The sequence below is a fragment of the Rhagoletis zephyria genome, unplaced genomic scaffold (assembly GCF_001687245.7).
Source record: "Rhagoletis zephyria isolate East Lansing unplaced genomic scaffold, Rhagoletis_zephyria_1.1 Rzeph_scaffold_00232, whole genome shotgun sequence".
NCBI lineage: Eukaryota > Metazoa > Arthropoda > Insecta > Diptera > Tephritidae > Rhagoletis > Rhagoletis zephyria.
The window spans coordinates 188,307-208,093 of record NW_016157316.1 but is presented as its reverse complement, the minus strand read 5'-3'; the positions used below and the strand labels follow the sequence as shown (position 1 = coordinate 208,093).

The window sequence follows — 19,787 nt, the reverse complement described above, 5'->3', positions numbered from 1 at the left end:
TTTTTTGCACACAAAAAAATACTGGGAAAGTACCTTTCCAATAATACCTCATAAGTCTAAATCGGAATAGTTTTGGTCCAGTTATTAGTAGTTGATTTTCTTAAACCAATATTTGAATAAGGTTAAAAAACAGCATCAAGAATCTCATTACTACGATTCCGTTGAAAATATTTTAGATATTTTCGAGATAACTAACAACACTCGACAAAAAAACGTCAGCCTTATTTTTAAATAGTTTAAGCTCATCATATTATCGCAACTGGTACGTAACGACCCAGCGATATGCCCACAAAACTATTGATATTCTTGTTGTATTAATTTCTTGGGCATATCAAACATTATTTGAAATATTTCAACTATAATTAAATCATTTACTTCCTACTTTTTACAGTGCAGTTTAAGCAAGTTCCAACGTTATGTCAAAATTATGAAGTATTTTGTTTGAATTGAAAATTCAGTATAAATCTGTACAAATTTTGAAAAATCAGGACATTAACGTACTGATTGAAGAAATTAATAAAATCATGGTATGAAGATATACGAAAACAATCGCATACTCATGGAGAAAAATTGTGGTTATTGGAAAAGGGGGCGTCGCATCTCCCATACAAACCGAACTTTTCATACTGCATATCTCTGGAAGTGTTCATGGTAGAGTACTCGAACATGGTATGGATATACGAAAACAATCGCATACTCATGGAGAAAAATTGTGGTTATTGGAAAAGGGGGCGTCGCATCTCCCATACAAACCGAACTTTTCATACTGCATATCTCTGGAAGTGTTCATGGTAGAGTACTCGAACATGGTATGGATATACGAAAACAATCGCATACTCATGGAGAAAAATTGTGGTTATTGGAAAAGGGGGCGTCGCATCTCCCATACAAACCGAACTTTTCATACTGCATATCTCTGGAAGTGTTCATGGTAGAGTACTCGAACATGGTATGGATATACGAAAACAATCGCATTCTCGTGGAGAAAAATTATCAGCCTCATTGCGAGAGTCGTGCCGAATGCAAGTCATTTTTCGAGAGTCGAATCGTATCGAAAATTTAGCGCCATTGCCTAAAATTTCCACTCGACTAGTATATTAAAACGGAAAAACTTGGCAGCACTGCATAGTTTTCGACAATTTTCGTCGTTTACTTATTTCAGCACGACAGTAGACAATGCTAATGTTGTCGAGTCGTACATTTCAGCCTAATTTACGACTTACGCAATGAGGCTGTATGGTTTTTGGAAAAGGGGGCGTGGCACCTTCCATACAAACCAAATTTTTCATACTGCATATCTCTGGAAGTGTTCATGGTAGAGTACGCGAGCATTCTATTATGGAGATAAATGAAAACAATCGCCTACTCATGGAGAAAAAATTGCGGTTATTGGAAAAGGGGGCGTGGCACCTCCCAACCAAACCAAATTTTCATGCTGCATATATCTGGAAGTGTTCGTGGTAGAGTACTGAAACTTGGTATGGAAATATATGAAATCAATCGCATGGTCTTGAAGAAAAATTGGGGCTACTGGAAAAAGGGGCGTGGCACCTCCCATACAAACCGATTTTTTCACACTGCATATCTCTGGAAGTGTTCATGATAGAGTACTGGAATTTGGTATGGAGATATATAAAATCAATCGCATAGTCATGAAGAAAAATTGCGGCTATTGGAAAAACGGCGTGCACCTCTCATACAAACCGGATTTTTCATACTGCATATCTCTGGAAGTGTTCATGGTAAAGTACTCGTATATGGTATGGAGATATATGAAATCAATCCCATACTCTTCGAGAAAATTGCGGCTATTTTATAAGGGCCGTGGCGCCTTTCAAATGCACTGAAGCTATTACGTATGCATAGTTACATTTACACTTTTGCTAAGTTATTTAAAATGGCAATGGAAATACGCCTTCTGACAACCAACAAACCGTAATATTAGAAGATAAATGCGTCTTTGAAAATCATGCACGTGAACTGTTGGTGAAAATGTTGGACCAAAATGTTAAAATACAAAAAATTAATTTTGGGCGGGACGAAGTTCGCCGGGTCTGCTAGTAAATAAATAAAAAAGCTCCAAAATTTTATAAAAGTGTGTTAATTTTTTTTTTAATATTGCACAAAGTTTGAAACTTGGATTTAAACGGGGTTTGTTAAAGAACGAACTATAGTTTTACAAACAAATAACCCAAGTTGCATAACAAACAAAATAATATGTTAAAACTCGTCAAAATGTGGTGCGGCTACAATTTGTTCGACCAGTGTATGCACATTAGGGTGGTCCAAAATAAGTAAAGTCGGAATTATAATGCTCTCATATGCATGTGTATGCATGTACACTAGGGTGGCCAAAACATGCATGTTGGGAGGAAAAAGTAAACTCCGAATTTTAGTGATCTCACCCCCTAGGATTTTTCTATATAAAATTTACCCCTGTTTTTATTTCAAAAACAAAAAAATAAAATAAAAATAAAAATAAAAATATAAAACGTATAATTTTAAGTCCTACATTTTTATTTTGTATTAATTAAATATTAATAAATAAACTCGGTTAACCTGACACATGAATTTTATATGGGGAAAAAACAAGTTTTTGTAGAAATGGCACAGAATTCTAATAATACCCAATTGTTAATTTTACCATTTTTTAATAACAATGACTTTTTATGGGTGCCCCCAATGTATTTTTTGTTTTTGTTTTTGGGGCGTGTACAAAATTGATAATATTAAAACAATTTTAAATAAACAATTGGATGTGGATTGTTCGAAGTCTCCAATCGAAAAACATAGATTAGATACATGGGAAACTTTAAGCGCTTTAAGCGACCTCAATTTTTTGATTTCAAAATAAAATAAAAAATATGAGTATATTTTTGTTCGGGATAGAACAATCCTAAGGAATGAGACCACTAAAATTCGGAGTTTACTTTTTTCAAATGAATTTTTCGACCACCCTAATGTACATATGCGTATGTACATATCGTCACTAGTCACGAATAAATGCGCGGGCTCAAAAGTTGACAGCGAAAAACGACGCTTAAAAACAACTTCAGCGAAGAAATACTCTTAGCATAGTTGACGGCGGAGAAAGACGCGATAAAATATTTGACGGCGAAGAAGAACACGTAAACTTATTTTCGCGGTCAACTATAAATCTATGTTTACGCGTCTTTCTTCGCCGTCAACTAGGTTACGCGTCTTTCTTCGCCGACGTTTTTCATAAGCGCCTTTTTTCGTAAAATTTTTTTTACTCGTCTTTTTTCGCCGTCAAAACACTTGCGCGCCTTTATTCGTGTCTAGTGATGATATAATATGCACATCAACATTTAACGAAACGACAACGCTTTACATATATTTATGCATGTGTTTGGAGATTTTCGTGGGCGAGATTGTCAGGAAGAGTCTGTTCATCTGCCATTGTGTGTCGTTACGCGTCTGCTTTCTTTGTGCAGTTGCCTGAATAATTTGTATGTAGGCTGCAGGTTGTATGAGCTTTTATACACGGGTACGTACCACACAAGGATTTTAAATAACATAGGTTGTTTCGACTGTTATTGTACACTACTTACATGAAGCAAGCCAAAATGTATACATGTGGTTGGCATTTTTAATGCACATTAGTACACCGCTGCCTATTTTTCTTTTCAAATATTTAAAAAAAATTTATATGTATGCAAGATTCGTAAAAAAGTCAAGCTTTCCAATACCGAGCGGCAAAATTACCGTGGGGTAATTTTCAAGGTCATCTCAAGGTAAAGATTGTTTTATTTGATAACCCCCGTTATTTATCACATATTCGGCTAAAATGACACGCCTATGTTCAGTAATCGCTTATTTTCAATATAAAACTTTTACGATTTCATTTTTCTATACGCGAACGCCGCGGCAAAAACAAAAACGATAGAGTCGGCCGTCATATTCAATTGTTAGAACTTGGATTTGGTAGTAAGTTTGTGTTTTATCATTTATTACCGTAATTGGGTAAATTTGGTGAAAAAAGTTTTGCCCATGCTAGTTTTGAAATTTCTTCGTGTGCTACGCTCTCTGAGCAAACAAATACGCAAACAAAGCAGCCAACTACCTCATCCGCGGTAGCCGAGTGGTGAGGGCTGCGTACTACATGCCTGCAGGTCCAAGTTCGATCCTCGGTTGGAGCGATTGCCAAAAAATTTTGTCTTTATTGTTACTTAAATTTTTTTAAATTTTATTTGATTAGTGTATTTAATTTTACTTTATTTTATTCTCGTTTGTTTTATTTTATTTCGCATTTTTTATTTTATTATTAGTTAATTAAAATTTTGAGAGTTGAATTTTACAAAAAAAGTCAAAGACAACTACTAAAAACAACTTTAAAAAATATAGATTTTATAATTGAACGAATAAAAAAAAAGTAAATGAATATTGTTCTAGCCGTGGGATTCGAACCTACGACCTCGCGGCTCGTAAATCCGCATTAATGCCGTCTGTTAAGGCACAATTTAGATCAGATCAATTGCGCCGTTGATGCAGATCAACGTTGCCGTCTGTTTATGCTTTAAGCAATGTTCGCATCGAGTTTGGTGGGGACTAGTGAAGGGACTTCAGAGATACAGCATTTCATCATAAGTGGGTGGTGGCAAGCCTATTTTCAAAAAATTTCATAACTGTCTTATTTTATGTCAAAATTCTGCTTGGCGTATCAACTTTCAACAATTTGGTTGGGTCGTAGTTTTCGCATATTTCGAAAGTACCGTTATATGGGATGTGGGCGTGGTTATTGTCCGATTTTGCCCCTTTTCAGTCAAACTACCTTGGATAAAGGGTAACTTACCTACCAAATTTCGTTGACACATCCCACTTTTTTCTCGAGCTATCGTGTACACGGACAGACGGAGGACGGACAGACAGACATGGCTTAATCAATTTCTCTTTTCATTCTGAGCATTTATATATCTTCTTCTTCTTCTCCTTTATTGGCGCTGTAACCGCCTAAGCGATTTTGGCGGAGTCCAAAACAGCACGCCAGTCATTTCTCTTCAGTGCTAACTGACGCCAATTGAAAATGCCAAGTGAAGCCAAGTCCTTCTCCACCTGGTCTTTCCAACGCAGAGGAGGCCTTCCTCTTTTACCAGCATCGCGGCCCGCGTTGAATACTTTTAGAGTAGGAGCGTTTCTGTCCATTCCCTGAATTTTAATTCGCTGCACTATGTCTATATCGTTGTAAAGCTCATATACAGCTCATCGTTAAATCTTCTGCGGTATTCGCCATCGCCAACGCATAAAGGGCCGTAAATCTTTCGCAGAATCTTAATCTCGAAAACTCCAAGAGCCGCTTCATCAGATGTTTTCATTGTCCATGCCTCCGCGCCATACACCAGCACAGGCATGATGAGTGACTTATAGAGTGTGATCTTTGTACGACGAGAGAGGACTTTAATTCTCAATTGTCTACTCAGTCCAAAGTAGCACTTGTTGGCAAGAGTGATTCTCCGTTGGATTTCAAGGCTGACATTATTATTGGTGTTAATGCTGGTTCCCAAATAAACGAAGTCGTCTACTTTTTCAAACTTGTAACTGTCAACAGTGACGTGGGTGCCANATAATACCCGTTCCCAAATAAACGAAGGCGTCTACTTTTTCAAACTTGTAACTGTCAACAGTGACGTGGGTGCCAAGACGCGTATGCTCTGACTGTTTGTGTGCTGACAGGAGATACTTCGTTTTGTCCTCGTTCACCACCAGACCCATTCACTTTGCTTCTCTATCCAATCTCGAGAAGGCAGAACAGACGTAGCCCTTGTTTTTACTGATAATAATGATGTCGTCGGCATACGCCAGCAATTGTACGCTCTTGTAAAGTATTGTGCCTGAGCGATTCAGTTATGCGGCTCTTATTATCTTCTCCAACATCAGATTACAGAAATCACACGAGGCGGAGTCACCTTGTCTGAAACCTCGTTTGGTATGAAACGGCTCGGAGAGGTCCTTCCCTATTCTGACGGAGCTGGTGGTATTGCTCAACGTCATTTTACACAGCCGTAATAGTTTCGCGGGGATACCAAATTCAGACAGCGCGGCATAAAGACAACTTCTCTTCGTGCTGTCGAAAGCGGACAAAATAGATGGTGTGTGTCGATCCTATTCTCGCGGGTCTTTTCCAAGATTTGGCGTATTGTGAATACCTGATCTATGGTGGATTTTCCAGGCCTAAAGCCACACTGATAAGGTCCAATCGGTTCGTTGACCGTGGGCTTCAGTCTCTCGCCCAATACACTCGATAAGATCTTATAACCTATGCTTAGAAGACTGATTCCGAGGTAGTTGGCGCGAATGGCGGGATCGCCTTTCTTGTGGGTTGGGCAGAGTACACTTAAATTCCAGTCGTCGGGCATGCGTTCATCTGACCATATTCTGCATACGAGCTGATGCATGCACCTCATCAGCTCNCTATGGTGGATTTGCCAGGCCTAAAGCCACACTGATAAGGTCCAATGGGTTCGTTGACCGTGGGCTTCAGTCTCTCGCCCAATACACTCGATAAGATCTTATAACCTATGCTTAGAAGACTGATTCCGAGGTAGTTGGCGCGAATGGCGGGATCGCCTTTCTTGTGGGTTGGGCAGAGTACACTTAAATTCCAGTCGTCGGGTATGCGTTCATCTGACCATAGTCTGCATAAGAGTTGATGCATGCACCTTATCAACTCCTCGCCGCCGTACTTGAATAGCTCAGCTGGCAGGCTGTCAGCTCCAGCNCTGACCATAGTCTGCATAAGAGTTGATGCATGCACCTTATCAACTCCTCGCCACCGTACTTTAATAGCTTAGCTAGCAGGCTGTCAGCTCCAGCAGCTTTGTTGTTTTTCAAGCGCGCTATCGCTATTCGTACCTCGTCATAGTCAGGTGGTAGAACATCGACTGCATTGTCATCGACTGGGGGCTCGGCTTCGTCTTCTCCACTAATTTCTATATGAACCTCTACTCGTTTTGGTTGTTACAAACAACCGTTATGTGAACAAAGTTATAATACCCTTGTATACAAGTGTACTCGGGGTACTATGACATAACGCCAGTGACGTAACCCAAATTTTAAAATTTGGAATTATGTCACTCCTTATACAGTGACAAAAGACTATTTTTTGGGATTAACCCACTTCTTATTAAATGTCATAGCCCCAATTGGGATAATGTCACTTTTGAGATTTAAGTTTTTTACAGCTATCAAGAAGAACAAAAGATGATATAAAAACAAGCTCAAGAAATGAAAAAGAAATTTTCTATTCAAGTTATTTGGTCCGATTGCAGCTCTTCAAGAAAATTGACACCAATGGCAAAGTATTCTTTCAATCGAGCGAACTAATGAAAAATATTTCTTTTGATTTTTCTTGAGCTGGAAACTAAGCCAAAAAAATTGGAAATTTTGATATTAAATTTCGCCGCTTTTTGATATAAAGCAATATTTTAATATGTAATTGTGAAAATTTGGAACAAAAAATCGCGCAATTTTTTATTCCAAATTTTCGTCTGCGGCGCGGTTTTTATAGAAAAAAAAATTATATATTGTTGGCTTAGTTCGCAAACGTGCTAAGTCCACTTTTTCTGAAAATTGAGAGATTGAGATGTCGTTCTTACTTGTTGTTATGCAGTGGTATGCAAATGTGATAAGTCCGAAAAAAATCAAGAAAAAAATATAAACGATAACTCAAGCAAATATTACGATATTTCAACGAAATTTGGTATGTACCTTTATACAAGGTAGGTTCGTATTAAAATGGGCGAAATCGGACGGTAACCACGCCCACTTCCCATATAAAGGTGTATTTGAAAAATGCAAGAACTACGATATTTTAGTAAATATTGGATGCAAATTGTTGAAAATTAGTATGTGAAGTAGAATTTTGGAAAAAATTATTATTATGAAATTTTTGGAAAACAGGCGTGACCCCGCCCACTTACGATGCTGTATCTCATTAGCCCATTCACCAATCCTTATCCAACTCGGTACAAGCCTTGCTTAGGGTCTAGTTAAGAAATCTTTTGAACATCTTTGAAATCGGGCAATGACGGTAATTTACAGAAACACGAAAACTGCCATAAATCAATAACTACTAAAGCTAATTAATTCACTTAAAATCGATGATTACGATAACTACTTAGCGGACAATTAGATTATTATAAATTTTTCGAAAATGGGCGTGGCGTCGCCCACTTATGACCACAAATGTGTAACTCGGTAACCGATTTATGAATTTCTACCAAACTCGGTGCACTTAGTTTCCTTGGTACGGAAAAGCAATTCGTTCAAAATTGTTCAAATCGGACCAAAATTACACCCGCTTCCCATATACCTAACGTTAAATTTCAGAAGTACGGAAACTCTGATATTGCAATAACGGAGGACGCAAATTTACTCCAAGTTAATACTTACAGCAATCTCTTAAAAATAAATAACACTGCTATAGACTTTTAGAAATTGTTGGTGGCACCGCCCACTTTATGACTACAAAGGTTTATTTCGGTAACCGCTTTATAAATTTCTATGAAACTTGGTTCAATTATATCAGTCTAACTCAGCATATTATCGAAAACGTTTAAATCGGGAAAATGCCCCTGCTTATCATGCAAAGGTAGTTTAGAGAAAGTTGAAACGACAACATTTAAAGTTCGGTTTCGCCCAAACTTATATTCTTTAGATACGTGTTTTTAAATATTTTCCTTTATAAATGGTACATACGATTTAAAATAGTTATTTTTGTTAACAGCAATGAAATAAGACTGTAATAGGTTATTGCTCATTTTAAAACAATAAAATATATTTAAAATAAACAACTAAATCTTTTAACAATAAAAAATAGCGAAAAACAGGTTGATAGAAAATGTGCTACGCCCACATTACAAGAACAAAATCATAAAGAGAAAATGTGGTAAGTCCCAAAAGAGCCTATAAGTCTGCAACAGCATTATTTTGAAATTGGCCGAATATTGGTACTGAAGCATAACGAACTAAGGAAGAAAACTGCATTTACAGATTAGGAAAATATTAACAACAAAAAAAGGTAGACGGTTTTTTTGTCCCTTCTGAAAAAAAAACTTCGACTTAGAACGTTTGCGATATGTATTTTAATAAAAAAATATACAACAAAATTTTTATATAAATACATTTAGTGAAAATTGGGAATAAAAAATCGCGCGATCTTTTATTGCAAAATTCGCCTGCCGCACATAGGGACGAATCGAGAATATAGGACGAAAAATATGTTTGCTAAATATGTATTTGACAGATTTCAATGGAAGTCGGTAAAATACATATTAAATTTTCAAAATTCAAAATCGCGGTCAAATATGGCGGACAAATTTTTTTAAAAAATTATTGATTGTTATGAAATTTGGTCTCCAGGGGCATTCGTCGTTGCTGATTTTGAAACTGGTATTAAGTTTTCACAATTCAAAATGGCGGATCCAATACGGCGGACGACTTTTTTAAAATAATTACGGGTTGTAATGAAACTTGATAGCCGATTACGAATTTAAAATTTGATTTCCAAAATTCACATAATTATTTATGTATGTACATTAGACTGCATCACTCCCTATACAAAAAAAAACTCTGTACTGTGTTTCCATTGGAATTATAAAACCTATTATATTTTAAGACGCTCACCAAGTATTTAGGAAAAATATTAAGATTTACGTGACTGGGCCGATTTGAAAATACCTTCAAAAATGGAGTTTTACATAAATAAAAATAGTTCTTAACGATTTTTTTTAATCCCCTCAAATGACAAAACGTTTTAAGTTTAAAAAATTTGCATAAAAATATGTTTAAAAAATGAAGAAAAAACTGAACGGAATCGAATCAGATTTTTGATGCTGTTTTTTTGAACTTTTTTCAAAGATTAGTATAAGATAAACTTGAATAACTGAACACTCTTCCGATTTAGACTTGTGAGGTGTCATTGGAAAGTTATTTTCTCACCCTTTTTATTTCATTGCTAATAAACTCATTTAGGAATTAAGATGTGCTGGTATTTGAAAAAAAAATTGGGACACGAATGACTTTTTTGCACAGAAATAAAAACAGTGGGAAAATACCTTTCTACTGAGATCCAATAAGTCTAAATCAGAATAGATTTGGCCCAGTTATTCAAGGTTTTCGTAAATCAATCTTTGAAAAAAGTAAAAAAAATAGCATCAAAAATCTCATTATTACGATTCCGTTGAATAGATTTTTAAATATTTTTATGCAGATTTTTTAAGCTTAATCTGTTTTGTCATCTGAGGAGACTTTTTTTGAAAAAGTTCTTAAAGAAACTATTTTTATTCATAAAAAACACCATTTTTGAAGGTATTTTCAAAACGGTCCAGCTCACTTAAATCTTAATATTTTTCCGAAATATTTTGGTGGACGTCTTAAAATCAGGGACGTGAACCGGTTTTGAACCGGAAAACCGCTCTTTTCTATTAATTAACTGAACCATTAACCGAACCGAAATTTTCCACAAATGTTTGATCCGAACCGAAAACCGAACCATTTTCTATAAAGATTTAAAGGTTTCAACCAATTTTCTATAGATAAATGTACCCACTTTTTTCTTTTTGTTAAACATGGCAATACCTACCATGTTTATTTACCATGTGACAATATCAAATGTAAAGGCAACACATTTTATTTGACAGACACTTGACCCTTAACCTTGCGCGTTGTTGCACTTGGCACTTGACATTTAAACTTGCGCGTAATTTTTTTGTTTTTCGAACCGTTGAACCGAACCGAAACCCCGGTTCAAAGACCAAAAAAACCGCTTTCACGAACCAATCCAAAAGTGCAAAGGCGGTTCGAACCGCTGAACCGAACCGACCAAATTTTTCACCCGGTTCACGTCCCTGCTTAAAATACAATAGATTTTGTAGTCCCGGCGGAAACCCCGCAACTTTTTTTGGTGATGCAGTCTAATGTACATATATAATTGAAATCAAGAAAATAGAAAACTAAGACCTATTTCTGGGCCGGCGAACCTTTATACATACACGTGCCATTATTTCCAAAGAAATATTCAATGTAGACATGACGCACGGTGCTGCCTAATTGGGCGAAAATCGAAAAGTTCGTTATCTGCAATGTGAACTTGTTTGGTATTTTTGTAATCAATTTATCCAATAAACAGAATTAAACAGACATTTCCCTAAAAAAATTAATTATATGCCGCCAGGAAGCCACTAAAGTCGACAAATTGTATACTAAGAATTTTAATAAGAGCATAGCCATGCGTAAGTTCTTCACAAAAAAAAATGTCAAATATATATTCTTTGAAATAAAATGTTGGTTTGACGTTTCTTGTTTCCATATAGATAGTAGAGAATTACAGGAATTAAAATTTTGGAATAAAATAAACACAGGGCGTCCATGCGGTGTTCCAAAAAAACAATTTTTAAAACAAAATTTCAAAAAATGCTAAATTTTAATGGAATGAATAAAAATTATATGTAAAAATAGGTTATTTTTTATTATTTTATTAAATAGTACGGTTTTTAGCTTTCAAAAGAAGAAATAAAAACCTGCTCATTTTTTGCACTTTCTGAAGTAATGCGTTTTACGCTAATGCATAAAATAATTTTTTCATTTTTTGTCAGTGCCTTGAGATCTGCACGATTCGTTCCAATTTTAAAAATGAAGTGTCAGATTAAAAAGCTTGACCTGTGGATAATAGAAGGTTTATTTTTTTTAAAGAGCTACCACCTATTAAAAAATTAGATTGTTAAAAAATCAGATAAACTTTTTTTATAAGTTAAATGAATTATTAAGAGATGGGTATCAATCGAAATGTGTATGAGCTACATGTAGAGGGTTGCCACCTGTTCAAAAAATCAAATTCCACTTAGATTAAAGGAATTAGGTAACTGAAATAAATAGGTATCACCATAAGGGAGTCAGACAAAAGAGGTTTAAGAAGGTTTTAGCTTTAAAATATTACGAATAGGGTTGCCACCTGTTTGTGAAGACGAATTTAGTTAAACTAAAATAATCGTATTTGTTGTTTTATTACAAATACATACATTGTCAATAAGTGATTTGTTCTGATTACATTCCTTTTAAATTACTGGACTCTTAAATTAACTCAGAAATGTTTTTACTCTCCACTTATTTCTTGCTAAATATGTCAAATTTTTTCATTTGTCTGATACTCATATTGATATACATATTTCAGTTACCTTATTCCCTTAATTAAAGTGAATTTGATTTTTTAAACATGTGGTAACCCTTCCACGTGTCATTTAGAGGTAAAGTATTGTCAAAACTAGGTCAATTGATACCCATCTTGTAATATCTAATTCATTTAAATTATTAAATAATTTTAATAAAATTTGTAACATGTGGCAACCCTTTTCAGAAATAAAAAACTTTATTGCGCATCTACAGGCCAAGCACTGTAATTTGACACCTCACTTTTGAAAATAGAACGACCTATGTAAAAGCCACAAGAACCCAAACTTCCAACTTCAAACTGCATTTACAGTGAAAGTATGAAAGTTATCCAAAAACCAATTGCATTTTTGAATTTAGCGTCAATTTTTCTAAAAAGCGAATTTTCATTTAAATCCGTCCATGGTTCTATTTTTGCCCACATTTTATATGAAAGGGAAGCACTGTGCGACGTGCCAAAAAGAAGTCATGAAACATTCGTTGACTTAAATCGTGAAAAATAAGAAGAAAAAACTAATAAAGCGTCACTTAAATGTCTCTGTGTGCCTTGTATGCAAACACCAGCCTCTGCAGACAGCTAAAACATATGTCTAGTGTTGAATTCCAAGTTTCCACAATTTTAGTGTAAGCCTTTTTGCTCATATTGGCCGATGGTCTTTCTAATTCGATTTATTCTAACTATTTCCTTGTTTCGACTAAGTGTTTAGTCCATATTGAATTACATTCAATCAGCTGCATTTTAAAATCTTCGATTTCCAACCAGTCAAATTTAAACAAGTTCAGTTTATAAAGTGAAGTCTCATCTTCTTCTTCTTTATTGGCGCTGTAACCGCGTAAGCGATTTTGGCCAAGTCCAAAAAGGCACGCCAGTCATTTCTCTTCTGTGCCAACTGACGCCAATTGGAAATGCCAAGTGAAGCTAAGCCCTTCTCCACCTGGTCTTTCCAACGCAGAGGGGGCCTTCCTCCGCCTCTGTTACCAGCATCGCGTAGGGCTGTCAACCGTACTATTATATATAGTATTGTACTATTTTTTGGGTCTGCGTACTATATAATAATAATATTATAGATTGACGCTTACACATATGTTAGTGTTTGGCCGAGCTTCTCCTCCGATTTGCAGCGTGCGCCTTGATGTTGTCACACTAAACGGAGGGACCTACAGTTTTACGCCGACTCCGAACGGCTATTGTATTTTTATGAGAAGCTATTTTCATGGCAGAAATACACTCGGAGGTTTGCCATTGCCTGCCGAGTAACGACCGCGTACTATATACTGTTGGAAAAAAATACAGTATGCAAAAATACTATATTTCTTTAGTTACAAATATAAATATATTTCAGTAATTTTCAAGAAAGAAATAAGCATAAGGTCGCGTTGCTCTGCGGACGTATTTTTCTTTGCTCGTCAATCAAATCGAATTACAAAGTAAATCTTAGCGTGAGAGTGACTATTTCTATCTTAAATGTTGATACATTTGTGCGAATGTTAACTCTATATCAATCTGAGACAGTGACTCTTGTGATAACAAGCACAAGATAAGTGATAACATAAAAATCATTATTCTGTGCTTTAATCTAAAATGCCTTGCATATGTACCCAAAAGGTTGGTCGGTCTCGACAAACGATTCAGTGCGTTAGGTGCAATGAACTCTTTCATTTGGCTCGTGTTGGTATAAAGCAAGCTGATGCTAAATTTCTCGCCAGTTCTAATAAGGGCCTTTTATGCAAAGTCTGCGCGGACATTCGTCGACAGTCACTCCGTTCGTCTCCCCCGCCTCCACCCGCTTTGGATGAAGAGCAATGTGCTTCGCCCAGTGCACGGACTTCGAAAAAATGAGTATTGGTAGATTTTACATACAAAAATTGGTCGAAGTTGATAGATTTTTTTAAAGGAAACAATATTATATAGTTTTTACTCATTTGGATAAATGAAAGCTAATTCAGGTAAGATGGTGTTACCAAAGCAGCTGGATTTTCGCCTTGGTGATTTTTAATGTCAAAATAATGTGTTTGTTGTAATTCTTATTGTCATTATGGGTAAAATTTGTTATTGTATAACTTTTGTTTTTAAACTTTTGGTGTCACCTTATTATATGAATTAGCCTTGGAATAAATCGTATTTCTTTATAAAACAATAAAACATTCAACAAAAAAGGTATAAATATGTAGTACCTAAAAGTGTGGACCCAAATCTTGGCATCCGTGATCGAATGAAACACGATTCGAATTGAATGAAACAAAATGACAGCTCTTTTCTCTCAAATACATTTTGAACTGAAAAAGCGAATTCGCTCCAAAAGCTCTAAAGAAAATTTCGATTCGAATTTGATTCGATCCCGGATGCCTCTATTCTGGCCCTGTGTTACAATAAAACAAAGAATTACTCTGCACTCCAAAACTGTTTGATTAAAATTAGTTTTGAAATGATTTAAGTTTGCACACTATTCCTTTGGCAGTCTCCTACAAACAACGTATTGCAAACGAAAAATAAACAGTTGGTTATGGTCAAAGTTAACTCTTCATGTTTATTTTAGGTATGTTCCATAATAAAATATGTACACACTGTGTTCATTTGAATCTCTTTGCTTCCTTTCGGGTAAATATTGGTAGATTTTTAGCCTTTGTTGGTAGAAATGGTATAATATTAAAAAACAGCTAAAAAGTTGGTAGATATACCAATAAAGTGGTCCGTGCACTGGCTTCGCCAAATATTATAGCTAAATCCGACTCTCTAAAAAGTGCTAATTTGAAATCGGCAGCATCGCTCAAACATTGTTAATACTCCGAATGAAGCCAAAACCCAACAACAACAAATAACATTGGGATCGTTGTATAATATTAGGTGCGTTCGTTTAAACGCCAACAACCAACCAACAGCAAAATTCCGGCGAAATGTCACCAGTTCTCTCAAGAGAAAAATATCCAAAACAGTACGCGAACAGAAAATTTGCAGAAAATTGCAAGTTAGACGAACAGCTGATATATTTTTTGTTTACATTGAAAAGTGTAAAATTGAAAACGTACGAAACCTCATTACAAAGTGGTATCCTGAAACAGTTTATTGATTAAACAAATAACTACTTACTTCTTACAAGCTTAATTAGTCGCATTTTGTAATTTTTTACTTGCAAAACAATCAAATTCAATTTTGTGATATGCGTAAATTCAAACCAGCTGTTTTTGATCAGCTGTTTTCCTGTTGGCAAAAATTTGCCAGCAGAAACCAGCAGCTTCCCCTCAAAATGAAATGTCACTTTGCACTTTCAATTTCCCCCACTTTGCAGAAAACCTGAAAGTTTTGGTTAAAGCCCTGTATGCAGCTCTCAAGAAAACGGCCAAGAAAAAATTGCCATTATTTCGCGTTTGTGTCCAAGGAATTTTGACATCTTTGATACTTCACAGCCTGTTGCCTCCCTCTTTCCTCAAGAAATAATGGAACGGGCATATATTTCTGTTGCAAACCTGGGTTGCCTTGTGCTCTTTTTTCACAAAAAACTTTAGAAAACCATAGTAGAAAGCGTAGTAAATTTCTTAAGAACTGCGTACTGCTTTAAGGAAATTTGACTCAAGAAAATTTCTTAGCCATTTCTTGTACGTCATTTTATATGGAGTTTTTGCTTTTCTTGAAAGCTGCATACAGGCCTTAAACATGAACAATTAACAGCTACGCGAACGCAACTATTACTGTCCCGACAATAATCGAATGATCAACTGCAGACATGGGCACTTTTGCCCGTATGGCCTTTTTTGCCCGTATGGGCAAGCGAGCCCATTTCGCAGGCTAGATCAGGGGAAAATCATGGGCAAACGGGAAGGGGGCAACAAATCTTACTAATGCACGTATAGCAATGAGAGCCACTGCACACGCATTCTGGAGTAAAAAGGCTCACTCTCCCAAACGTACGCCACATACACTCCTCGTCATTTGAATAGCTCAACTTTTTAATCTTTAGTATTTACACTTTTAATTTTGTTTATTTAATATTCATTACATCCGATTTTAAAACTTTATACAGAGTTAAAAAAATGTCAACAAAGGGGTACAATAAAGTGCAAGTTTCAAGTGTGTAAAATAGCGGTGATTTCTGACAATTTTTTTGGTAGTAGTGCTGCGCATTTTCTCTCATACAAAGTATGCTCGACAAAACTTTTATATGGAATAAAATGCGCAGCACTGCCAATAAAAAATAAATGAATTTGAAAAATCGGGGCTGTTTTAGAGTCACTTCAAACTTGCACTTAATTACACTATAATTGAATGGGCTACAAAACTGCATATCAGAAATTTTTCTAAAAATATTATTAACTTATTCACTGCAGGTCATTAGGATGGCACACTCCTATGTTGACCTTTTTTAAGAACTGTTTCCAGCTCTCGAGAAAAACGAAAAAATCATACAAAATGCTGCCAAGAAGTGGAAAATAAACTTTCTTTTAAAATTAAAATTGCATTTACCCGTGAATATGCTATGTCGTCACTCTTCTTCTTCTTCTTTTTTGGCGCTGTAACCGCCTAAGCGATTTTGGCCGAGTTCAACAAAGCACGCCAGTCGTTTCTCTTCTGTGCCAACTGACGCAAATTGGAAACGCCAATTGAAGCCAAGTCCTTCTCCACCTGATCTTTCCATCGCAGTGCGGGCCCCCCTCTTCCTCTGCTACCACCGGCGGGTTCGGAGTTGAATACTTTCAGAGCTAGAGCGTCGGTGTCCATTCGAACGACATGGCCAAGTCCGCGGAGCCGCTGTATTTTAATTTGCTGCATTATGCCCCAGTTATGCATACTTGCACTGCTATACCATTTTTACGTAAAAATCAAAACCCAACAGAATTCTACATGTTAAGTGCTATGCGTTGGGTAACCGCTTACACGCAAAGTCCATTTAACAGATTCTAATGTGACAACTTTCATGCTAAACTAAGTAGGCATAACTGGGCTATTATATCCATATCGTTGTAAAGCTCATACAGCTCTCTCCGTCGCCCATGCATAACGGTTCATAAATCTTCCGCAAAATATTTCTCTCGAATACTCCAAGAGCCGCCTCATCGGATGTTGTCATTGTCCATGCTTCTGCGCCATACACCAGCACGGGCATGATGAGCAGAGGTGGGCACTACCACAAACAAGCGTTCGCTAAAAGTGAGAATGTGTTAATGGGCCTAATTCAATTTGCATGCTGCCGCATTCTCCTCGTTACGCTCTTGCTTGTATACGTACACGTGATTTTTATGCTCTTTGAGCGCGTGCTCGTTCTCTGCCCATGCCTGATGATGAGTGACTTATAGAGTTTGGTTTGCGTACGTCGAGAGAGGACTTTACTCCTGAATTGCCTACTCAGTCCAAAGTAGCACTTGTTGGCTAGAGCGATTCTGCGTTGGATTTCCATGCTGACATTATTATCGGTGTTAATGCTGGTTCCCAAGTATACCAAATTCTCTACTTTCTCGAAATTGTAACTGTCAACAGTGACGTGGGTGCCAAGGCGCGAATGCGCTGACTGTTTGTTTGATGACAGGAGATACTTCGTCTTGTCCTCGTTTACTACCAGACCCATTCGCTTATCCAACTTGCTTTTTCCAAGTTACCACTAGACGACTGCTAGTTAGTTAATAGTTAGCTACAAACTAGTCCCATTTCCTGCAGGGTATGTAGTAGAGGGCTGCATGAATTCATTCAAACTTTTAGCCAAACAGAGTACAGTAGATTTGAATATTTTACTTCACATACAAAACACTCAGCGTTTGGAATTTCATTTCAATTCATTTCCACTTTGATTGAATATTGTAATGTCGACACAAATATCAGAACAGATTTTCACTGCAATTCAAAAAAATTTGAAGCCAAAATCAATCATTCGTTTTGTATATGAATAATTCATAAGCCGTTTTGAATGCATTCATGCAGCCCACTAATATGTACATATGCCCTAGAACAACATTCCACAAATACAGTTTTTTCACCAAGGATTATATTTCGTTCAGGTATACAGCATAACTGCTACAAGTAGCAAACTATTTTGGTGGTGGTAAAAAGTGCTAAGTTGTTTTTTGTTTTTGCGGCACAAACGATTATACTATCCTCTTTACTTATTTTTCTCTGAAAAGACAAAATATATTTTGTATGGTTGTTAACCGAATAAAGTGATTTGTGCGAAAAAATCTTGACCGGAACATATGTACATAAAAAAAATATTCCGACGAATAGATNCGCATCTTTTTTCGAAAAATTTTTTTAAACGCTTTTTTTCACAGTCAAAACACCAGCGCGCCTTTATTCGTATGTAGTGACGATATTTTTACAAGAAATGTATATTAAATAAACAAACGGAAAACTGTAAATACTAAGAATTGAAAGGGCGTGCAATTCAAATGACGAGGAGTGTATATGAGCAGATGTGATCACTACCACAAGTAAACGCGAGCTGAAAGCGTGATTGTGTTAGTGTGCCAATTACGTTTGAATGCATAGTTGCCAACTTGGTGCTTTAAGCACTAGATTTAGTGCTTTTTGAAAATTAAAAGGCCAAAAAAAATTGTTTAGTGCCTACTGCCTTTTTAGTGCTTTTTTTCTGAACTAAAATTATTTCGAGATAGTTAAAACCTGAAAGAATTTGAAATATTTAAGGCTGCGGCAGCACTGAATTTACAAGAACCTACAAATTTAAATGGACTAAAATACAACCATGATTGATAAAAAGCTGAAGTTGCCCACCTTGTTAAATTCTATTCGCGTTAAAAATGCCAGTACGCAAGTAAGTTAAGTATTTCTTTTTCTCTTTTCCAATTATTTGTAAAAATTTGGTTTTTTTACCGCCTGAGTAAGACACGTCGTTTCTTGGTGCTGAATCCAAATCTGGCCTCACAATTGCCCTAGCACTAGAATTTTGAGATATCCTAACCTCAAAGTGCCAAAAACACGGTTTTTAGCGATATTTGAGGTTATATAATGAAAACATCAAATTATTTGCTCATTTATAATTAGGGCATCATTTTCGTTTGATGCCATTCGATTTTCCTTTCTCGACATATACCAGTTTTAATGTGCGGTACTTCGGTATTATGTTATGAAAAAAGTATCCCTTGATTCAAAAAATTTGGTGCTTTTAGTGTGGTAAAACGCTCTTTTTCTAAGTTTTTGGTGCTTTTTGAAAATCAAAAGATGGCAACACTGTTTGAATGAATTTGCGTTCGCTTTGTTACGCTCTCGCATGTATTTGCATGTGATGCTTACGCTCTTTAAGCAGGCGCTCACTCTCTGTCCATGCTTGTATATGAGCAAATTTGACATCGATATAACTGTTGCCATCTTTGTGCCTTTCGCAAGAAATTAAGCGCGTTTAGGGAATTAAAAGGCGAAAATGGTTTAGTTTAGCGCTTGTTTTGTTCTTTGGTGCCCTTTTCAAGGCAATTTTATAATAAAAACGTGATTCTATGGTGACATTAGGGGTATTCTCGAAGTCTTGCACGATGCACGGATTGCACGAAATGCAAAAATACTATTCCAAATTTCGAAGAGTACGAGAACACCCCATTGCAAAGTGGTAGCATGCATGGGGAGCAAGCAGCGAAATTATGTATCAAATACAATAACAAGAGACAGC

At 36.2% G+C, this 19,787-nt stretch overlaps 1 protein-coding gene across 8 annotated transcripts in view; it reads right to left on the bottom strand.

The window, feature by feature from the left end:
- LOC108358294 (tRNA-dihydrouridine(16/17) synthase [NAD(P)(+)]-like) overlaps positions 1-19,787 on the bottom strand; it is a 329,073-nt gene that overhangs the window by 156,313 nt on the left and 152,973 nt on the right. Inside the window, exon 1 of one of the 8 annotated variants that reach the window (XM_017609528.1) lies at positions 3,353-3,560. The exons of the other annotated variants lie outside the window; for them this stretch is intronic. The gene's annotated coding sequence lies outside the window, so the exon portion shown is untranslated. Of the gene's footprint in view, positions 1-3,352; positions 3,561-19,787 lie in introns of those variants that run through there. 8 annotated transcript variants of the gene reach the window in all.